The sequence below is a fragment of the Pleurodeles waltl genome, chromosome 3_2 (genome assembly GCF_031143425.1).
Source record: "Pleurodeles waltl isolate 20211129_DDA chromosome 3_2, aPleWal1.hap1.20221129, whole genome shotgun sequence".
NCBI lineage: Eukaryota > Metazoa > Chordata > Amphibia > Caudata > Salamandridae > Pleurodeles > Pleurodeles waltl.
Genome location: NC_090441.1, coordinates 91,405,201 through 91,429,878, shown reverse-complemented (window position 1 = coordinate 91,429,878; position 24,678 = coordinate 91,405,201).

Sequence of the window (24,678 nt, the reverse complement as noted above, 5' to 3'; positions counted from 1 at the left end):
ATCGTAATCCTTCTAGGTGCTGTGCATGTGTCATCCTAATCTTCTGAAATGTCACCAGATCTGTATCCCCCCTGGCCTCCACCTCCTCAGCATGAGCCATTGATGTTTCTACTTCTTTCAGGGCTCGCATTATTTCGTTACACACACCTATTAACTTGCCAATAGATGCCCCCTGAATCACCACTTTAAAAGCTTCCCACGCATGTATTAATGAGATAGCCGTTCCAGTGTTTTCGAATAAATAATTATGTATTGCCTGTGATAGCGTTTTCCGAAAGGGTGCATCTTCAAAATAAGTAGGCTGTAATCTAAAGGTGGGTATGGGCGTTGAGGTTCTACCCCATTGCAACTTCATTTCTAGGGGGTTGTGGTCCGATAAAGTCTTAGCAAGATAGGTGGAGTGAGTTATAGTAGGCAGAAGCCATGGGGAGCAAAGAAATCTGCCTATGCGCATATGTAACTTGTAGGGATACGAGTAAAAAGTAGTCCTGTATTTCTTGCGCGCCAGGCATCTACCAGGGACCAACCCGATACCTACTATTGTAGGGACACTGCATGCTGTGTCATTGCCACACCAGGAAGTGGGGGATGGGAGCCATCCAGGGTCATATCCAGTACTGTATTAAAATCTCCTAGTAGCCATGAGCAATGCTCCCACTTGCTAAGTATCACTGTTAATCGTTCCCAAAAGGTATTGTGGTCCTTATTTAGGGCATAAATACAACCCAGGACCACTGGGTCTCCATCTAGCTTGCCCTTGACTAATACATATCTACCCTGAGTATCGGTATGTGTGACTTGAGCCTCGAAGGGAACCCCGGCCCTAATCCAAATAGCAGCGCCTCTGACGTATCCTGAGTATGACGTGTTGAAAAACTGCCCCCTCTATCTCCTCTGCAAGCGAAGCGCCTCTGATGCAAGCAAATGTGTTTCTTGGAGGAATACTATCTGCACCTGTCTTCTATGTAATTGGGCTAGTACTCTATGCCTCTTATGTAATGTGCCTAGCCCCCTGACGTTCCAGGTCAGGATTGTATAAGAAGCCATTTCCGCCTGTGCCATGTCGTGTGTGGCAATGCGATGTTGTAAAACAATTTATTCACTGATATGTTGTGGCAAGGAAACCTGCTACTTGCTGTAACCTTTGAAAAACGAAATACTCGGTCCACCGCTATGCAGTCGTTCAACCAAATTTTTTAGGGCACAAAAAACATATGTACCACAAACCACGTGTGCCTACGCTTGTGTGGGGGACAGAAGCTATTAAATGTAATTACTGTTCATTTGCTGTAGACAGCAATCTAGACCCGGCCCGGTCCATCTTATATATATGCTGTGCGGAAGTGTGTACTAGTAAATATCCAAATTCAATATATGAACAATGATCTACCCGCTGTGCATTACCCTCAGTCCCAGCAGAGCCTCTTTTCAAGAGGTCTGAGAGCCACTACCATTTTAAGTAAATCTGAGCACTTCGGTCAAATAAATCTATGCAACTAAAGATAACCTGGGGAGTCACAGAGGGAAACAAGGCCATGCTCCCCACCAAGTCAGAGACACCTTCCGGTAATGTATCTGCTCTGTCCTGAGCCTCACCATCGCACAGCTACAAAGCCGACCGAGGTGCCTCCAGGTGGATCATCAGAGCCTGCTGTGAGAAAGGAAGAAGTCCACCAGCCCTCTCGGGAGCTCTAGCTGTTCGGGGCCGCAGCCAGCTTCTCCTCCTCTGGGGTCTCGGGCGCTCTCAGGCCTCTCCACTGGGTTTGTTGAAATCAGGAAAAGTGGTATCAAGTCAAGCACGCGTCATGTCTGGTGAGTCAAAAAAGATTACTTTCTTGTCATGTTGAATGCGTAATCTTGCCGGGAATAGCAATGCATACTTAACTCCAACAGTTCTCAAGTCACTTTTGATGGCTTGGAAAGTAGCCCGTCTTCTGGAATCACCAGAAGGCGACAAACAGGAGGGCACTCGGGAACTCCTGACATCAGGTTTTGCTTTTGACTACCCCATCCCGCTACTGCCTAGATGGTGTATGTTATTTATTGGTTATAAGTGTCACCGGCAACAGTGGTCGCCGGTCACTATCTGCAGAACATGGATGGAGTCGAGAATCCGGCACGTAATCTCCCACATGTCCCAGCCGTCAAACGCCCACTAGCCTTTACAATTTCCCAGGAAGTGGCTGCTTTAATCAATGTTCACCACTTGCATCGTATTTTCTCAGATATATTTACTGGCAGGGAGTACCAAGTGTGCCCTTAGTGTATTTTCCTCCACCATCACACCTCTCCGCTTCTAGCCCTGAGGAATACTGTCCGAATTGTGAGTGTCATCGCTACCATGACCATGCCCTGCTCTTCAGGGGCCTTGGTGCCAAAACCGTCTGCGTTCAACTTCTTTTGCACCTGTTCCCTGCTCCACTCCGCTGACAGAGACACCGTTCTTAATCAGGCCTCTCCGAGAAACAATCAGACATCATGGCAGTGTTGTGGTCCACGGCCGGGGGCTACACGGAGCTCGTCAGAGGCGAGGAGAGGGCACCGGATGCCTCCGATAGTCTGCCTGCTCCCACTCACCTCTGATCGTCCAAGGGGGCAGCAGCCCGCACCAGAAAACCGCCCCACGTGGTCCATCTGCCCTGCTCCCCAGGCTCGCCCACGGTCCCTGTCACCACGGGGCCTCCGGGCCATGGAGCCAGGCACTTCGGTCTGGGCCCGGGCCACAGCACCACCAGTGTCATTATTGTGTGCCCCCTGCCCCCGTCTGATCATGGGGGACCCCCCTGTAATTCAGGCCGCACCATGCTTCCCTCCCGCACACCAGCCCAGGCTCACCTATGGCATATGTAGCCGCGGGGCCTCCAGGGCATGTGGTGGATCCCAGAGGCCTCGGGCGGTCCCCCTGTCGCTCACCTCACACCGGGCCCGTTCTTCTGCCACATGTTCAGAGGACCTCTTGGCACCTCGGGCAAGTCCAGTCTTAGTCTAGGTCTGCTCCGCTGGCCTCATTTTCATGGTGGGAGGAGATCACCCATCGGAGCTTCAGCACCTTGCGACCATATTGGTCGATGGCGTTGCTCCGCCCCCGACTTTGTGGAATCCTAAGTGTGAATAAATGGCCTCCCTTTTTCTCTGGGTAAAGTGGCAACCCATAAAGTGCACTGGAAACATAGATATATCACAGATTAACATACTGGGACATCGGCAACTACATAAGGACTGGAATGAGGGACGTAGAGATCATAGTTTTTTTGTCGGGAATTTGTATTTCGCCAGAGTTGTTTATGTCTCTTTCCCTACAACGAGGCAGTTTCTGAAAAACAGAAGAATATCTTTAAATCAGCACAGAAGTCTTCAGCAGTCCTGAAGGAATCTGAGTGAGTATGTCCCTTGGAACAGACTATACATTACCGAGAAAGCAGTGATGCTCGTCATGGGTATCAGGACTCTAAGCTCTGTGCCTAGGGCCCTTAGCAAATCCTGTGCATAGGTGCATCCCAAGAAGAGGTGGTGGGTTGTCTTGGCTGCTGTCCACCCTCTCAGGCTCATGTGTTTGAGCCCTCTTGCATGTATGAAGGCTGTCACTGAAAGACCTCCTTGGATTGCCATTCATGCGATGCCCTTGTGTTTGTTGATAAGGCGTCTGGAGGTGATGTTCCTCCACAGGTGGTCTGCCGTTGCAGACAGGAAGGCACTCATCTCTGCTGATATCCATTGCACAGATCTGTCGTTGGGTTGTCTTCATAGTCCACAGCATGTCCACGTTGGTGGGCCCTCACCCATTCTGCCAACCTGTGGCACCTCCATGTCAGTAGTAGCATCATCAAAACCCACCGGGGCCGTGCTGGAAGCAATTTGCTTCCAGCGAGGTCAGAGGAAAGGTAGATGGGGAGAATAATTTGTATTTTTCTTCCCCCCTTTAGAGCAGATCAGCCATATGACTTAGCCCCATTTGCCCCCAAGGAGGGGCAGAAGCCACTAGATACCAGGGATTTATTTATGATGTCTCAAATGTATTTAATCGTTTCAGCTACAAGCTTTACAATATATAAAAAAACAGTACATGCAAACAATAAAACTTAATTACATAAAAACACAGTAGCAGGAATCTGCTCCACCCAGACAAGTCCATTGCTCATAGAGGAACCACTTGCGCATGTACAGTTAAATAAATAAGTTTATATATACAGCCCCCCCTAGTGTTAACAGCAGTTAATGTAGTGCTGTGTAGCTTTGAAGGTGGTAAAAAAGCCTCATTCATACAAGGGAAGGCCGTAGTTCTATCTCACCAACGGCAGCTAGGGCCTTGTAGGTCTTATGGATCAGTCAGCCCTAGTTTAGTTGGTATCTCCCTCGGCCGGGGCCAACTGTCCCATATAAATGAGGCTATTGAGTTGTGTTTGTTTATATTTCCCGGCCTTGTACAAAGCGCTAGTGCAGTTTTAGTGCAATTTGCTCCATTGGACTTAAAAAGGGGGTGGAGCCACCTACTCCTCACTGCATCAAATTTCTTACAAAACAGGGCGAAGTGGACCACACTGTCTACTTCCCCAGGAGTGCAGTCTCAGTGCTTAAGTCCTGCCGCCAACCTACGCGTACGGGCCAAGTAGCCTCTTAGGGGCAACACACCCAACCTATATTTGATATATAGAGACCGCTTCAGTTCAGGGTCCAACAAATCCAGGTAGTCCCGGGGGCTGGGTCATGGACATTATTAAAATTGTAGCTTGTGATTGAGTCGGGCCTGGGTTCCTGGCACATCCTCATCCTGTCAAACTCCCAATACTGATCTTATGCCTCGCCCACAGTGTCCTGGTTAACTCTGCGTGGATCCACCCATAGAGCCTCTAACCAAAGGTACCCTAGGCTCTCTTTGACATGGGATCCCCAGGAGCGCCCCCGAGGTCTACCACTCGCAGTGACCTCTTCAAGGGTTTCTAGGTACACTATCGCCCTGGGATTGCAAATTAGCCTCACACAGTATAATATTAGCCTTAGGGCTGCTAATTCTGATATTGGCACCAGACTTAGCTCTGCAAAGAGAGCCTTCAAGGGGGTACCCGGCCCTAGCCCCAGTAAAGCTTTCAGAAAGTTATTCTCAGCTATCTGCAGCGCACTGGTATTTGCACACCCCCAGAGCTCTGCTCCGTAGAGTGCTGCAGCCACAGCTTTTCGGGCATATATTTCCAGAATAATGCTGATATTTCTTGCTCAGGCCTTATACTTAAACTTCAGTATTGCCCCCGCTGCTTCCTTAAGGACTATGGCTGCCTTCCGAACTTGGCAGTCCCAGCTTAAATTCTCTGAAAACCGCATACCGAAGTAATCAAAATGCTTGGTAACCTTAATTGGTATGTGGTTAATCGCTAGTTTCCGCCAAAGGCTGGACGAGGGCTGCAAAGTCATCCCCATGGTCCTCATACAATTGATGGTTAGTGATTTTTCCTCACAGTGCTTAACAAAGCGGGCAAGTAGCCTATGGGCTGCATTTTCGGTGCGTGCCATAAGTACTGCATCGTCATATTGGAACCCTCCTACCAGCTACAACAGGGACATCTAGCTGATCCACTGAAAGGTAGTGGACCACATCGTTCAGGAAAAGGCTGAGGAGTAACAGAGCCAGGACATAGCCTTGCCTAACATCTTTTTGTACCAGGAAGGGGTCCGAGCACTCCCCACCTGTCTCATATCTCAGTCTGGCTGTGGTGTCCGTGTGCAGTGCCACTATAACTTTCACTAGGGAGGCATCAACCCCTAAGTTCAACAGTGACCTCCATAATTTGCCCCTGTCCACTCAATCAAAGGCAGCTTTCAAATCTATGGAAACCAAGTACAATGAGTACCTCCTGACGACTGTGAATTTATATGAAATCAGGTAGAGGCGGATGATCTGATCGATAGTTCCCACCCGAGACCAGAAGCCAGCTTGTACTTCTGTTATCACACCCTGGGTTAAGTAAGACATTCCCTAGGACCTTCCCAGCTCAATCTAGGAGGGAGATCGACCAACAGCTAGTGGGACAGCCTCGGTCACCCTTCTTGTAGATTGAGACAATAATGGCAGAGCACCAGGACTGTGGAACTGCGTTACCCTCAAGGGCAGCATTGAACACCTTTGTAAGAATTTTAGCCTAATAATGAGATGCCTTGTGATCAGGGCCCGGGGCCTTGTTCCTCCTCTATTGCTCCCAGTGCTCTAAGTACTTCTGGTATTAAAATTCCTATTTCGCTGGGGGTGATGAAAAGGGCAACTCGCATCTGCCTAGAAGCCATGAAATTGGCCGCAGAGGTGCTATACAGTGTACTGAAGTGATGAACCCAAGCAGTTGGGTCTATACAGTTTTCTACAACATTCGCTGCCCCCTTCCCCACTCTAGCTACCAGTTCCCAGAATTCTTTTGTATTATGGTCGACTACAGTTGCTCTGAGTTCAGCCCACAGTGTGTTTTGGTACAACCATTTCTTGGTTGCCAGTAGGCACTTGTAATCTCATCTGTGTTCTCTAAATTTCTCTTCGCTGGCAGAGCTATCATGATGACGTATTAGGGCAAGTGAAACATCTCTTTTTGCCCTTACGCACTCCTTGTCAACCCAGCCTTTACATCCTGACTGCCTTTTTCTGGTGTTACCCTTTACTTTAGGTGATGCAGGTTTAGACCAAAGGGCCCTCAACTCTCCTATCATCAAATCATAAGCAGCTAATACCAAGGGGCTATCATTGGCCAAAGCGTCTATGATAGGTTGTCCATGGTTAGCTATTATAGATTCAAGTTGGGGGAGTCCATGCTGGTACCTCACACCATCCCACCGTATTCTCCTTCTGCAGTTGGACAGGACAATCTCCCTCTCATATAACCCCAGGGCCTGCCATGTTAAATTTTCTAGCCCCAGAATGTTCGTTCTCATATTGAGGACAAGTGGGTTATGATCACTTTCCACTATACTTACCATGGCCACATCGAGGATGGATGTCCATGCTTACACGTTGACATAACATAATCATTGAGGACGATCTACCATTCTTGAAGGGTGCCTTAGCAGCACCATCCGACTTGGAATGCCCATTGACAAAGCGGAGACCATTATTCCATAAAAGATCAGTAAAGGCCTCGGCTTTTTTTGTAGTCTTAAAGAAACTCATAGCTGTTTCAGGGATCCCCGTACTACAATCTTCCAGCAAAAGTTTGCTGCTGTTTATGGTATTACAGGCTGTGTTAAAATCAGCGCAGATCAGCATCACACTCCTACCTTTTTCATAACCCTGTGTTGCTTTATAATCTACCCTGCCTCTTCTGATTTTTCCAATATATGTGGTGCACTCTTTCCAGTCTGCCTGAACCCCCGGGCACCCCCCTGGTGGAATATATACATTCAAGATATCAACCACGCCCCTTTATCTTTTCCTGGCCTAAGTCTCACAATCTTAATGTTGGTGAAATCCATCAGGAGCACCACATCTACTTGCTCTACTTTGCAATTTAACCCACAAGAGCCCTATATTGAAATACCCCCCGATGGGCATCCTCTCCTAGATGGCAAGCAAATCAAACCCCAAGAAGCCATTGGTGCGTATTCCTTCTGTAGCCCATGTTTCTTGGAAGCAACAAATATCATGAAAACTGACATATTGTAACCAATCATTGTCTTCCATTTTGCTAGCAAAACCTGCTATGTTCCAGGTCAGAATTTGGAGACAGCCCCCCTCCGAATTATTACAGGTGGGGAGATAAAGATGGGGTGCATGCATGGGGAATAGCAGAAGAAGGAGGGCGTTTCTTCGCTGTTCAATCAGTTCTTACTCTTGGGGAAGCTCCTGAATCTCCAGCAAGTACAGCCACTACCCATGACCAATCCTCGCAGTTGATCCCTGTTTTCCTCTCGTCGTGACTAGGGATCCTAATTTTTATACTGTTCTTGTGAGTGGTGATGGTCAGCGATTCTCGGATTCTGCTGCCCTCAGCTATAATTGTCTTCTTTATTCGCCAGGATGCCAGTCCGTACCTATAAGGGCAACCATTTCTAGACATATCTGAGCTGCTCCCACACTGTTCATTCCAGCTGGTTTCCTCCTGTTTCAAGGTAGGACATGGCAGCACATCAATGCCCATTATGAGTGTAGCTATGCCTGGTAGGGCAAATTCAACCAGAGCTGAGGGGCAGGAGGTGACGGAGTCACCTTAAGAGGTAGTAGAATGGGTGCACCTCCTGCCGTGGTCAGATCGCTGTTGCTTAGTTCCCAGCTTTACTAGTTTCACGTCGCTAGAGGAAAGAACTCTCAGCTCGGCTATGGCATAGAAGAGGCTTAATAATCTTAAACTTATTTAGGGGTTGATATAAACCAACATCAGACGTTGCCACCATATCTTCTCCCTGGCATGACACCAGGGGGGTAACAGTGCCGTCATAATGTAGATCATAGACATCCAGGGTGATTCTGTGTCTTTGTCCTGAGAGTACCATAAATGGCAAGGCGTCCGGGTTCAAGCCAGGAAGCACCTTCGGTTCTCTAGGTGTACATAAATCATCTTGCTCGATTTGGACTGCCACAGTCTCATTGGAGCAAGGAAAAGGACTATCAGTGTTAGCTACCCTCCTTGGACCCTTCCTCACCACCGTTCTTTTTCTCTTTATGGAGCATTTCTTCTTGCTCCTGGGTTTTCTTGACAGACTGCTCCTTCCGCTGCTCCTTCCACTCCTTCCGCTATGCCGCCCTCACTATGGTTATCCTCACAATGTTGGGGTTGGTTGGATCATGAAGGTTCTGTTACCCCTCAGCACCTCTCAGCCTTCCAGGGGGCATTTTCAGACAGGGAAACAGTTGAGTTTCTAATATCTGTGTTCTCCCCTCTTGGCACATCCTTACAGCTGGCAGCTGAGGTTACCCCCGTCTATATGGTTCCAGGTGTTAGAAAACATCTATTTGAAGGAGTACACTGGAAATGGTGTAGCTCACTTCCCCTTACCCCTGCTCTAGATCACCCCTGTTCATCTAAGGCTTCTAAGGCTTCACCCTGCGCCCCCAGAGTTCTCCTTTTATACTCCACAATGCCAGCTAGTGGTTCCTTAGATTCAATGGCTGTGACTTTTTCCCTGGGGCTAGCCTGGCACTCATCTGCACAGAGGCTGCCCCCGCAGCAGTAAGCCCTGCCTCCTCTCCATGGTCAGAGACGCCATCGCCACAAGGGTTAGCCATGATTGTATTAGTCTGTAGTTTACTCCCAGTTTGAGCAGGGGTGGGATCTACAGTTTGCGTCTGTGCTCTTTGTAGAATATGAGAGATTAGTCCACTTGTGGCATGCGAGGAAGGCTGCTGAGGTGGGTCCTGGCTTGTCCCAACTGTTCTTTCACCCGGGACTACGACCTGCAATATCATAGTTAATAATGGCTCTATGTGCTCGGTGCCCCCAAGAAACTTCTCCAATAATGTGAGAATCGAGACTAAAACAGTGTTTAATGCAGTCATAGCCTTGGAGATTACAAAGCCTTGTGGGGGATCTGCAGGTACAGGATTAGTCCTTGAAAACTGGCAGGCAGAGATATGTTGGTATATAGAATCAGTTGAGCTGAACTCCCCACTAGGGGAGGAGCTATTATTCACAGATTTGAAGCCAAACGCAGCCTCCACAGAGGCCGCAGGGCTATCTTAAGCTGCCAACAAGACCTTCAATGGCTTACAGGATCCAGCCTTATTCCAGGTGGCTACTGGGCTGCAGGGTACATCAGGGAGTGTATGGTCCAAGAACATCAGGGAGCTTTCATTGAGATAATGACTTCCTATGAGTTTGCTCATCCGCCGCCGCTATCACTGATGTTCCAGCTGGAGCAATTTTCACACTTTCAGCAGCTCTTGTCTTGCTGTCTCTCTCTGAGCATCTGCCATGGGATTCTCTACCACCATCCTCCTCCATGGCTGTCCCCTGTTCTAGGATGGCCCACTGTGATCCTGGCTGATCCTCCAGTTAATCGAGTTCTAATTGCTCAGTAATCTGCTGTAAAAGAGGTGCCTTATCCACCTTCTGGTAGAAGCTAGTTATTAGCCTGTTAGGGCGTCTGGGGTAGCCTCACTGAAGTCACCATCTAGCGAGGGTATAACAGGGGTGGAATCAGGTCCTAGAGGCATGGGTCCATAGGGGCCATCAATAATCCTTGCTGTGGCTTTAAATTCCTTCCACCCAAATCCTTTTGCTTTGGGTTGTGCCATAATCAATCTACTAAATGCTCTCATTAAGGACATTGGTACTGTTTGCCTTGCACAGGTACTGCATCTGTTTTTCAGCGTCATTTCCTGTTGTTTTCTGGTAACCAGCAGTGGCCAAATGATGTTGACCACTATACGCGATAATACACTGTAATTGTGATGACCCAGCAGTGAGATCCACTCAGTCCTAATCCAAGTGGTGGAGGAGCACACGGAGTGGAGCAAGCCACACCAGAGCCTAGTCTGGCCACTTCCACGCCTCTCCGGCTCAACCCTAGGGCCCTAGCTCTAATGCCTCAGCCATATATACCACACCACACTTGCCCTGTCCTGCTGCACCAACCGTCTTATGTCTCAATGACTCAGAATATCAGTATCTCAATGTTTCTGGACATCCTTATAACACAATCCTCAAAGCACAATCACCATTAGGCCAACCAATTGTTAAGTTGATCCCTCGCTGGTGGCAGGTGGTCGGGAGCAGATGGACGGGCAGTAGTTTGACAGCCCTTTTTACAGCTACATATATCTTTATATTCTTATGTCTTTATATCTTTGTATGCCCCTTTGTTTGTTATAATGCAACAGTGCAAGAGTGCAGGGAAGTGCAAGCAAGTAGGATGCAGGGGCAGAGAACTAAAGAAGAAGCTGGAGCTAGGGGGATACCATGCAGGCTCATGCAGGTTCAGGCAGGTACAGGCTCAGGCAGTTCAAACAGTAACAGCCCGCAAGGATAGGGGGCGATTCTCCTCACCCTCCTTCATCCACTCCATCAACCCTCCTTCTCCTGACCTTCTATCCACCCTGTCAGCCGTTGGTGGGGTGAAGAATGCTGCAGGTCCCATAAAAAACGTGGGTTCCAAGGCTTTACAGGAGTATCCTGACTGTCCTGGTCCTTTCTGGCCTCACGGGCATCGCAGGTCATTTATAGGACTGGATTGGGCAGCTCCTGCTGCTTGGAAGGCTCAGAAGGAGCTTGGGCCCTTGAGGGAGCCTCAGGAGCCCTTTCACCGTTGCCAGCCTCCAGCCGCTCCCCTTGGACCACAACCCTCGCTTGCTGCAGTGCCGAACAATGCATAGTGCTCATAGCACTCAGAGTGCGCCTTGTTTCCTCTGTCAGAGTCAGCGTCTCCTCTTCCATCTCAGCGTGTCCCGTTATCAGCGGCTCTCCCGTAAACCTTGATCAGCGTCTCTCCTGATCAGCGTCTCTCTCTATTATTTATGATGTTGATTTTAGTATTTAAGGAGGTACTCTTTGGGCAAGAGTCACTCCTCTTTTTGGGGACAATATGTTGGCTGTTTCAGACCCCCTTGGGGGCAGATCGGCCATATGTTTTAGGCTCATATGCACCCAAGGGGGGGTAGCAATCACTAGACACCAGGGACTTTTATTGAATGCAAGTTAACTGTTTTCTTTCTTGTCATCATTTGCATTTGTGATCGCAATGTTTTATTTCTCTTTTTTATTCTAGTGCACAGCTTTTGATTTAATTTGCTGTGAGTCCTGCTTACGGTTTGGGCACTGATAGATCTGCAATTTGTGTAGTGCATATGTTTGGTAAGAAAAACCTTTGAGTATCATTGCCATGCATGAACGAGTGTTTTGTAAATAGTGTAATGATAGCAGCATATTACGCTTCTGTTTTATTCTGTGTGAAATTCTTCTTGTATTTGTGCATGATGTGTATTGTGTTGTCTTATGTGTCATTTTATTTTTTCTTTCTAGTGGGATATCATTGGTGCTTGCTCTTCTGTGCAGAGTAGATGCTGGTGAGTCTAACTGTCTCTGGCAAGTGAGTGGTATTGTTTTTGAGTACATTGGTCTTTGTGATTAAGCCACACTTTGGCCTTCATTGTGACATGGGCCGTAAATCCCACTTACCGCCATGCTGACTGATGCCAACATACCTCTGCCGCAGCGGATATACGTTCACCATATTATGACACACACACACCAATCCGTCACTATTCAGCCACAGACACAACTCCGCCACACCAAAGGTCAGTGATAAACTGGCAGTGTCAAAACCCATACCGTTACGCCAACAGAATAACGCGCACCCCATTATGACCCACGAATCACCACTGTGGACATTCAATGGTGGTAAACCAGCGGCGGTACATACCGCCGCGCTCAAAATAGACACACATACAAAGCAGCACCACATTGGTCAATTTAAATAACACCCACACACACATCACACCCACACACCCACACCGCTACAAAACACACACCCACATTACCCACAACCCTTTACGAATACAAACCATTGGCACAAGATAGACACCACGAACACAGACCAGAGACACACACCACCATCACCTATACACCACCCATGCACCCCACATCGCACACCCCAACATAATACCCTACACACTCTGACTCACACTACTCACACAACACCCAGGGCATCACAAAGACATCCCAGATTCTCTGAGGAGGAGCTGATGGTCATGGTGGAGGAAATCATCCGGGTAGAGCCACAGCTATTTGGAGCACAGGTGCAGCAGATATCCATTGCTAGGAAGATGGAGCTATGGCGGAGGATCGTAGACAGGGTCAACGGCATGGGACAGCACCCCAGAACAAGGGATGACATCAGGAAGTGGTGGAACGACCTACGGGGGAAGGTACGTTCCCTTGCAGCAAGACACCAGCTTGCAGTACGGAGGACTGGCGGTGGACCCCCACCTCCTCCCCAACAACTAACAACATAGGAAGAGCAAGTCTTGGCAATCATGCATCCTGAGGGCCTGGCAGGAGTAGCAGGAGGGCTGGACTCTGGTAAGTCAACCCTATATTATTATCACCCCCTTACCTGCATGCCATCACATACCCCCACCCTCACTCCCATCACTCCACCACCTCCCATATACCTCCCATATACCCCACCATCAGATCTCACTCATCCCACTGCCAAGCCCTGCATGCACCATCAATGCATGGACACCCCTCAGAGACCTGCATGGACACCTATCACTAAAGCATGCACACTGGAGAGAATCAGCTAGCCCACCACGTAACAACTCACACAAGGTAAAGCAGCCAGGGCAATAACAGCCATAGAGGGCAACCCACCCATGCACAATGTGTCACACACAGAAACAATAACACTGCATTTACATCTCCACAGGTATCCCAGCCAATGTCAGTGGAGAAGAGATGCCAGCAACATCAAGTCCCCCCACAGAAGAGGCCCACAGTGAAGTCCATTGCACTTCTCCCTTCTCTTCATAGCACAGCAATGAACACACTTTGAAAAAAGCCAAGTATGGAGTATGTCAAATGATTTCAGTATGTATTCGTTGAACAAGGTTTAAACATTGCAATTCAACTGTACAGTAATGTTTACATAGGAAAGACGTGTATTTGGCTGCAGTGGACACACCAGGAACATCTGAAAAAGAGTTGGCAAAGGGTACAGTGAGTGGCCATAGAAGTAGGAAATCACAGCCTGCCAATTACAATGTGAAACAAAAAACTGGCAATGAATTGTGAAGTTACACTGTCTTACCTGTGTGTCATTGGAAGTATTGTCTAATCACTGCAGTTCTGTTGTCCTCATCCTCTGCTTCCTCATCTTCACTGTCTACAGGGTCCACTGCTGCCACACGGCCATCTACAGCCTCCTCCTCCTGCAGAAAAGGCAGATGGCGTCTCAAGGCAAGGTTATACAACATGCAGCATGCCATGATTATCTGGCAGACCTTCTTGGGTGAGCAGCACAGGGATCCACCATTCAGATGGAGGCACCGAAACCTGGCCTTCAGGAGGCCAAATTAATGATCCTTCTTGTTCGCCCATGTGCCTCATTGTAACGTTCCTCAGCCCTTGTCCTGGGATTCCTCACTGGGGTCAGTAGCCATGATAGGTTGGGGTAACCTGAGTCACCTGCAAATATAGGTGGACAACTGTTAGCCACACGCTATCCCTTATGGCTCACATCATACCCATACACCAACATCCACTAGGTGGGAACCAAGGCTCGCCTATTAGCCACACCCTGTGCCTCTGGAGTTGGGCCATCACATTTGGGATGTTGCTATTCCTTAGGATAAAGGCATCATGCACCGACCCAGGATACTTAGAATTGACGTTGGAGATGTACTGGTCCGCCAAACACATCTGAAATCTTTTTTGATTTCTGAAGACCGGTTCATTTTGCTGGGGGGGGACAAATGCAATATGTGTTCCATCAATCGCCCCAATGATGTTGGGGATATGTCCCATTGCATGGAAGTCAGCCTTCACCATGGCCAAATCCTCCACCGGGGGAAAACAATGTCCTGGAACAGGTGTTTAATCAGGGCAGCCAACACTCTTGTCAGCACTATTGAGACCATTGGCTGTGACATTCCTGCTGCCAAGCCCACTGTCACTTGGAAAGAACCAGTTGCCAAGAAATGGAGCACAGATAGCACTTGCACAAGAGGGGGGATCCCAGTGGGGTGACGGATAGCAGATATCAGGTCAGGCTCCAATTGGGCCCACAGCTCCGTGATTGTGTCCCTGTCAAGTCTATAGGTGAGGATAATGTGCCTGTCCTCCATTATTGTCAAGTCCACCAGGGGTCTGTACACGGGGGGGATGTCTCCATCATCTATTCATCCGCAGTGGTTGCAGTCTTAAGGGACAAAAGAGTGAGGAGCCTGTCATAAACTATACTTTGTAGCCACTACAGTTAAATGCATGATATGAATTTTAAGTGTATTCGTGGCATATGTCCTGTATGTACAATTGTGATCCGTAACACAGTTATGATCCATGCGTTGCCCCCCCTCCTGAAATGGTGCCCGCCTGTCCTGTATGGAGAGCCATGTGGAAGTGAGGTAATTCCACTGATGTTGTGCGCCGCTGCGGGAAGCGGTCAGGATCCGCTTTGCAGCGCCTCATTGGATAATATTGGGCCCTATGGGGTATAGTGGCCAATGGTGATGTACGCCAGCAGTGTTGGGTATGCACCGCCGTGGACGTCACTGCCATTTTCTATCTGTTCACTCACTTGCTACATGACCTTCAACAGGAGATGACCTACACTGCATGTGCTGCTGTGACCTGTGTCTAGAACCTACCATGGCCCGTGTGACTGGGGAAAGGGCCCCTCCCTTCACTTCAGAGGAGTTGGAGAGACTAGTGGATTGGGTCCTACCCCAGTACGGACTGCTGTATGGGCCTCCAGACCAACAGGTGAGTACACTGTGAGCACGATGCATGGGGCATGTCTGCATGGAGTGCTGCAAAAGAAGGGTATATGGCGTGCCATCGCCAAGGAGGTGTGGACCCTGGGGGTCTACGGCAGGCAGAGCAAACACTGTCAGAAACGGTGGGAGGACCTGAGACGCTGGGCACGGAAGACAGCGGAGGCCCAGCTGGGGATGGCCTCCCAACGAGGAAGGAGTGCCCGTCGAACCCTGACTCCGCTGATGGCCCGCATAATGGCGGTTGTCTACCTGGAGCTGGATGGGCCCTTGAGGGCATCACAGCAGCCACAAGGGGGTGAGTACAGTGCCTTTCATTACTACTTACGCATGGTGGGGTGGTATCTGGGTGGGGGATGTGTGTCTGTGGGTGCCCCTAGGCCAGGCCCGACATTGCAGAGTAGGTTCCAAGTGGGGCATGGATCTGATGTGAAATTCCTCCAACCTAGCTAGTAGACATCCACTACTAGGCAGGGCTGTTTGGGTCCCAGGTATGCTGGCATTGGCAGTATGTGTCCCTCCCCATGCCCTTGTTACTAGCATTGTTACTGGTAGTTCATTGCATAGTGCGTAGGGCTGTTCCCTGTGTGTGAGGGTGCTGTGTACGCCACCGGTGGTGTACGTGCAGCCATTGACCTTGTGTATCCTTTGTCCCTTCCCCCCCTTTTTGTTTTGTCACCCTGTCCTTATGTGCATTTGCATTATCTGGTGGAGGAGCAGAGGCACCGGCGACAGAGGGAGCTGCATCCCACAAGACCCAGGAGGCGGAGTCCACCGACGGTGGGGGCACCAGTGGGACGGGGGCGAGGGGAGCGCCACGGCAAAGACAGGAGGGGACAGTTCGGCGACAGATACCTCCTCCGATGGAAGCCCCTGGTGGTGGCGGACATTTCTGTGCCACAGATACCCCCGTACAAGCACCGCCCTCCCAGCAGCCCGTCAGCGAGTTGGCTGTGCCCACTCAACCAGGAGGGTGGGCATCTCCTTCACCCCAGGCATCTCAGGCCCTGCCCCAGTTCGCCCTGGTGCCCTGAGTGAGGAGGCTATTAACCTCTTGCAATCCATCTCTGTTGGGCAGTCAACAGTTGTGAATGCCATACAGGGGCTGGCAGCCCATATGCCTCGGACCAATGAATTCTGGAGGGCATTCACACTGGCTAGGCAACCCAACAGAGATCAATTCAGGCTCTGGCCTCCTCTCTAATGGCAGCCATTGTCTCTGTTTCCACCCTCCAGCTTCCTCTACCCAATCCCATTCCCCACAACCCCAACCTATTCCAAGCACACAGGCAGACCAGCATGCACACAGGACAACACACAAGAGTGGACATGGCAAACACGAGCACCCCACATCATCCCACAGGCACTCATACAAACACCATCCAGATGCAGACATACCAACATCCACTGCCTCCACTGTGGCCCCCTCCTCCTCGTTCTTCACCCTTCCAGTTGCGTCAACACCCACACCTTCATGCAGTGCATCCTCATCCATTACCTCCATCACCAGCACACCAATCAGAACATACACCTCACTGGCAGTCACTACCCCAACATCCATGCACACATCCTCTCCCACTGTGTCTGTGCCCCCCCCAAGGTACACAAACGCAAGCACTCAGACACCCAACAGCCATCCACCTCACAGCAGCATCCAGCCCATGCACCTGCAACCAAACACAGCAGACAGACAGCTCCTACAACCACTTCCTCTCCCTCCACTCCCAAACCTTCTCCCTCTTCCCGCCCCAATGTCTCAAGAAGCTTTTCCTCTCCACCGTTGAACTCCTCCCTACCCCTCCCCCTGTCCTTCACATCTGGCCAGGGTGGCTAAAACCCAGGCAAGCACCTCAGCCACCCAATCCACGGACCCAGTAGTGTCTTCATATTAGTCTACCAGTCCCTTGATGGCAATGGCCCTATTTCCTGTAATCATTAGTCGTGATTGTTATTTGCTTCTGCTTTGGATGCTGCATTTTGTTGATTATGCTTCAGCATTGCCTCAAGATCACTCTGATTGTGACCGTTGTTTTAAGATTTGGTCTGTCCTTGATCACTTTGTAGATTGATTTTCAGAGATCTATGTTCCAGGAAAAGAAATTGCTGTGGATGAGTCTTTGGTACAGTTTATGGACCATTTGGTTTTCAGGCAGTCCATTTTTAGCAAGAGGGCACGTTATGGAATTAAGATATATATGCTGACTAAGTGCAGTCCAGGATATATCTATAATTTTGGGTGTACACTGGTAGGGATTCCACTATTGCCCCCCCTCCCCCCCTGGTTGTCCGTCCACTTTCAGAGTTAGTAAGATAATTGTGTGGGGACTTGGTAGAGAACCTTTTAACAAAGGTCACCATTTATATGTTGATAACTTTTACATTGGTGTGCAATTGTTCAAAGTGGACACTGTTGCTTGTGGCACAGTCGACTCTAACCCTAAAGGTTATCCAAAGGAACTTATTCGTAAAAAACTTGAGAGAGGACAGTACAGTGTGCTTCGTAGTCATGTACTGCTCGCTGTGAAATTTGCAGATACAAAGGATGTCTACATGTCTCCATGATGAAACTACTTCACTTGTGATGGTTTGGGGTCAAGTTGCTAAAGTGCGCAAAACCTGTGTGAATTTTAGATTACAATAACCACATGGGTGATGAAAATCAGATGTTGGACCCATACACTGCTGTTCGTAAAACTTACATTTGGTATAAGAAGGTAATTATTTATTAATTCCATTTAGCAACATTTGGGCCCTCATTACAACCTTGGCGGGCGGCCGGGCGGTCGCAAATGCGGCGCACTCCCATGGGGTCTATTATGAGATCCCCGCTGGGCCAGCGGGCGGAAACTTGGTTTACGCCCGCCGGTCCAGCGGGGATCACGGCCGCAACACGAGAGCCGGCTCCAAATGGAGCCGGCGGTGTTGCATCTGTGCGACGGGTTCAGTTGCACCAGTTGCGCTTTTCACTGTCTGCATAGCAGACAGTGAAAAGCTCCATGGGGCCGTGGCAGGGGGCCCCACGACTCCCCTTTCCGCCAGCCTTTTCATGGCGGTTCTTACCGCCATGAAAAGGCTGGCGGGAGGGGGACTCGTAATCACCTGGGCAGTGCTGCAAGCAGCGCTGCCCTGGGGGATTTAAACCTCCGGGACCAATGTGGTGGGAAACCGCCGGTCCCGGCGGTGCGACCGCGGTGATTCCGCTGCGGTCGTAATTCCCCTGGAAGCACCGCCAGCCTGTTGGCGGTGCTTCCTCCAAAACAACCGCCAGGGTTGTAATGACCCCCTTAATGCTTTTGTTGTGCTCAAGGATTGTTCTCCAGAGTCAAAGATGACATTTGTTCAGTCTTAGGAGTCTGTGATAGACAGCCTTGTTGTAGTGGAACAGGCACATGATCCTAGATTTGGAGTGGTGCGGGATGTGGCTAGATTCAAATATCGCCACTTTGCTGATTACATTCCTCCCACACCCAAACAAAACAACCCCAGAAAGTGATGTAGAGTCTGTGCGCGAAGAGGCATGTGGAAGAAGAGTCATATGCACTGCACTTAGTGTCCTTCTAAACCATGTGTTTGCCTGCATGTTTTAGATTGTACCACGTGCAAAAGAGTTTTTTGGGAGCAACCGTGAGCGTTACCTGGTCTGTATTTGTATTTTTTGTTCAGTTTCATGTTTGGCATTAGTGTGATGTGTTTAGTTAGATCTGTTTTGTTTGTAGTTTTGGACTTACTGACAATTGGTTTGTTTTTTATTTTTTGTTAAAAAAAATGTGATGGTGGTGTCCGTGGACTGGCGCTTGGCTGGCGGTGTGCGTAAACTGGCGCTTGGCTAGTGGTGTGCCTGGATTGACGCTTGGCTGGCGGTGCGCATGGACTGGCGCTTGGCTGGCGGTGTGTGAGTAGTGTCTTGCTGCTGGTCACTCCACAAAAGGAGAGCCACCCTGTTTTTGCCAAGAGGAATAGGGTGAGTTCAAACTTTAAAGAAACAAATTCACCCCTGTGCCGACTTATTCCCCACAAATACTTCATTAAATACATATAGAGTGAACTAAAATGCTTACAGTGAATTACAAATGTATCTATTCAATTCCAATCCACTTTTATTTTTAGGTTCATATACCCTTGTATAAAATTCACACACATTCTGTTTCATCTGTATAGAAAGTATTTTGTCATATTTTATTATTTCATAAACAAATTTATAAGCGCAATCTCATACATATTTAAAAATTCCATAACCATCCTTTTTAGTTTACACAAAGAACAAAGACCTATATTATCAAAACATTTCTTGCATTCCTGTTCTTAGCAAATCCAACAATTTCTCTACTAACAGTACACATATTTAAAACCTATTCATATAAAAATACTAAAAAACAATATAAAAAAACTGTTGACACGGCTTTTTGTCGGTATACCAAATTAATCACTCTGCCTTCTTCAGGACAACAAAATTTTTGCACCATACAGATATCTAGGAAGCAGAGAAAGAAATCATATCATCCCTTTATCGCATAATATATTTCCTCTACCTGCATTTTAGTGCATACTATTCATACTTCCTATCTCATTTATTGTATTCCCAATAGGATTTCTTCTATAATTCTCCTCACTTAGTATTATACATCTTAGTTTCTACTTCTGCTCATGAAATGGGCAAGTAAACATCTTGATTCATGTATTTATACCCATCATGTCCACTTCAATTTAATTCCATTGTCTATCGTAATAACCATGGCCTTTTTGACTTGGGTTTTGATTTTCTTAATATGCCCTATTAACATCAGCAGAATCTACATACTTTTTTCTATTGGGTTATATGATCTTGTCTGCACCTCACTCCAATTTTTACATGGGCATCTGTAGATAATTTATTTTATATATTCATAGCGGGCTATTTTATAAAAAGGCTTGCATTTTTAATCCACCCTTCTTTCTAACATAATCTACGTCCCTCACGGATAGTATCCATTCCTTAATATTGCACTTACCCAATGATTATAAGGCCTTAGCTCATTGCCATTGCTGCTGGTCACTTCACACAATGCTAACCAAACGTCAGTCCACACACTCCATCAGTCGATGTGATTGCTGTATCAGGCATGTAGGCATATGAAAGTGACGGGTCCTGTCCATTGATGTGAGTGTTGCAGTATGCTGGGCCTGTGGCTGGCGGCGTGAATGGTCTTGTGTGTGTCATGTATGAAAATTGTATGAATGGACTGTAAAGCGGTTGGTGCCTTGATGTGGCTTTACAGCCCACAAGTTGTCTTAATGGTTCAGTTTTTTAACCTTTCAATTATTAACAGTATGTTTCATTTTTGTGAAATCTCTTGCTAAAAAATGTATATATTGAACCATCACTCACCCTCATGCCAAATCCAACCAGTATGGTTGTGTACTTGATGAATAAATGATTGTGTGGTATTATTTGTCTTTTCTGTCTTTCTCTGCCAGGGTGTACATTGTCTCTACATTGTCCATTGTTGTGTGCTGGTGGGGAGAAAAAGACTAAGGCCCTCATTACAACCCTGGTGGTCGGTGTTAAAGCAGCGGTAATACCGGTTTGCTAGGAAGAGCTTCTTAGGGACATTGGGGCGGGAAGAGGGTGAAGGTTTGGGAGTGGAGGAAGAGGGAGTGGTTGTAAGAGGTGTCAGTCTGCTGTGTTTGGGTGCAGGTGCATGAGCTGGATGCTGTTGGGAGGTGAATGGCTGTTGGGTGGGTGTGTGTTTGCATTTGTGTACTTTGGGAGGAGGGGTCACAGACACAGTGGGAGAGGACACAGGGGACATGTGCATGGATGTGGGGATGGTGACTGCCAGTGAGGGGTGTGTAGTGATGGGCGTGCTGGTGATGGAGGTAGTGGATGAGGATGTAGTGCATGCAGGTGTGAGTGGAGACGCAACTGGGAGGGAGGTGGACGATGAGGAGGAGGGGAACACAGTGGAGGCAGTGGATGTTGGTGTGTCTGCCTGGGGATGGTGCTTGTGTGAGTGCCTGTGAGATGAAGTGTGGTGCTTGTGTTTGCCTGAGCCACTTCTGTGTGTTGATTTGGGTGAATGCTGGTCTGAAGGTGTGCTTGGGATAGGCTGGGGTTGAGGGGATTGGGACTGGGTAGAGGAAAATGGAGGGGGTAGGATGGATACAGGGACAATGGCTGCCATCAGTGCAGATACCAGAGCCTGAAATGCTCCGTGTTAGGCTGCCACACCAGAATGAATGCCCTCCAGGTATGCATTTGTTTGTTGCAAATGCCTCTCAACACCCTGAATGGCAGTCAGTATGGTTGACTGCCCAACAGTGAGGGATCTCAGGAGGTCAATAGCCTCCTCACTGAGGGCAGCAGGGCTGACTGGGGCAGGGCTTGAGGTGCTGGGGCGAAGGAGATGCCCACCCTCCTGGGTGAGCGGGCACGGGAAACATGCTGAGGGGCTGCTGGGAGGGCGGTGCTGGTAGGGGGGGTGGTGGCTGTACCTGTTGTTGGTGTGGGCACAGAGGTGTCCGCCAGGGAGCTTCCATCAGAGGTGGAGTCGCTGTAGTGTCCCCTCGCCCTCCGTCCCACTGGTGCCCTCACCCTCGGTGGATTCGGCCTCCAGGCCCCTGTAGGATTTAGCTCCCTCCGTCGCCTCTGCTCTTCCGCCAGAAGATGCCAATGACAAACACAAAAAGGGGGGGGAGACACAGGACACACTTGGTCAATGCCAGCAACAACACTACCGTTGGTGTACACAAAACACACGGAGCAGCCCTATGCACGGGGGTTCATCGCATAACGCCATCAGCTGCACACCTGAAACAAACAGAGCCCTGACCAGTAGGAGATTCCACTAACACCATTGTGGTTGGAGTGCTTCAGAGCCTGCCCAAAAAGGGACCTACCCTGCCATGTTCGCCCTGGCCTAGGGGCACCCACAGTCCACATCCCCACCCAGGTAAAACCTTAGCGTGCACAAAGTCATGATCCTGTATTTGTACTCACCCCCTTGTGGCTGCGGTGATGCCCTCAAGTGCCCATCCACTCCGGATAGGCCACTGCCAGGATGCAGAACATCAGGGGGGTCAGGGTACGACGGGCACCCCTTCCTCGTTGGGAGGCCAGCCCCAGCTGGGCCTCCGCCGTCTTCCTTGCCCAGTGGCGCAGGTCCTCCTACCGTTTGCGGCAGTGGGTGCCCCGCCTGTCAAAGACCCTCAGGGTCCGCACCTCCTTGGCAATGGCACGCCAAATACCCTTTTTCTGATGGGCACTGACCTGCAGGAAAAATACAGCAGAAAGGGGATTAGTCATACCGTCCGGACTGTCATACTCATGGCCCACCATATCCCTCCCATCCCCTTACACACATACATTGACCACCATACATGCAGCACTCTGCGCAGGACACCTCAGCCCCCCCATACATGTGGCTTACACAAACAGCACTCCATACATTCATGGCCCACTCATCATGCTCACAGTGAACTCACCTGTTTGTCTGGAGGACCATAGAGTAAAGTGTACTGGGGTAGGACCCCATCCACCAGTCTCTCCAACTCCTCCGAAGTAAAGGCAGGGGCCCTTTCCCCAGACACATGAGCCATTGTCGCTTCCAGGCACAGGTCACAGCAGCACTTGCAGTGTAGGTCCTCTCTTGTTGAAGGTCAGGTAGCAAGTGAATGATCAGATAGAAAATGGTGGTCACGTCCGCGGCGGTGCTTACCGTCACCGCCGGCATACATCACCATTGGCTCCTGGAACCCATAGGGCCTAATGTTAACCAATGCAAAGTTGCGCGGTGGTCATCGACCGCCGACCACAGCGGCGCACAACGCCAGTGGAATTACCTAATTTCCACTTGTCCCTCCTCACAGGTCAGGCAGCCGCCATTTCAGGGGGGCACAGTCCATGGCTCCTAACTGCATCACAGCAGTCATTGGCACGTCAACTGACTCTCGGATTCACATACTGGTTCTGTAAATGAAGATATGCATTATTATTTCAATAGATTTGTGAATATGACCCTCTGCTCACCATTTTCCTCCCTAAATTTCAACCGCTGAGGATGAATATGAGATGGAGACATCCTCCAGTGTAAAGACCCCTGATGGACCTGGCAACAATGGAGGACAGACACATTATCCTAAACTACAGACTCGATCAGGCCACAATCCAAGAACTGTGTACCCAATTGGAGCCAGACCTGATTTCAGCTATCTGCCACCCCACAGGTATCCCCCTCAAGTGCAGGTCCTGTCAGTGCCCATTTCCTGGCAAGTGGTTCCTTCCAAACAACAGTGGCCATGGCATCAGGGATGTCTCAGCCAATGTTCCCAACGTGTTGACCAGAGTGTTGTCTGCCCTGCTGAAATACATGCGCAGCTACATCATATTCCCCCAGGTGGAGGATTTGGCCACAGTGAAGGCTGACGTTTATGCCCTGGGACATTTCCCTAACATCATTGGTGCCATTGATGGTACCCATGTAGCATTTGTCCCCCCCCGGAGAAATGAACAAGTGTTCAGAAATAGAAAAAGCTATCACTCTCTGAATGTGCAGATGGTGTGTTTGGTGGACCAGTACATCTCTTATGTGAATGGCAAGTATCCTGGCTCTGTGCATAATGCCTTTATCTTGAGGAATAGCAGCATCCCATATGTGCTGGCTCAACTCCAGAGGTACCGTGTGTGGCTGAAAGGTGAGCCCAAGGTCCCCACCCAGTATATATTGGTGTATTGGGTTGTCCCTAAGGGTGGGTGTGTGGCTAACAGGTATCCCTCGAAATTTGCAGGTGACTCTGGTTACCCCAACCTCTCAGGGCTACTGACCCCAGTGAGGAATGCCAGGGCAGAGGAACGTTACAATGAGGCACATGGGCGAACAAGGCGGATAATTGAAAGAACCTTTGGCCTCCTGAAGGCCAGGTTCAGGTGCTTCCATCTGACTGGTGGATCCCTGTACTACTCACCCAAGAAGGTGTTCCAGATCATCGTTGCATGTTGCATAACCTGACCTTGAGACGCCAGGTGCCTTTTCTGCAGGAGGAGGAGCCTGGACATGGTCTAGTGGCAGCGGTGGAGCCTGTGGACAGTGAGGAAGAGGAGGCAGAGGATGAAGATGTGGACAACAGACGTTCTCTCATACAGCTGTACTTCCAGTGACACACAGGTAAGACACTGTAACTTCACTTTACATTGCAGTTTTGTGTTGGACATTGGACATGGCAGCATGATTTCCCTATGTCTATGGCCACTTACTGTACCCTTCGGCATCTCTATTTTCAGATCTCTGTGCCCCACTCTGGCTCCT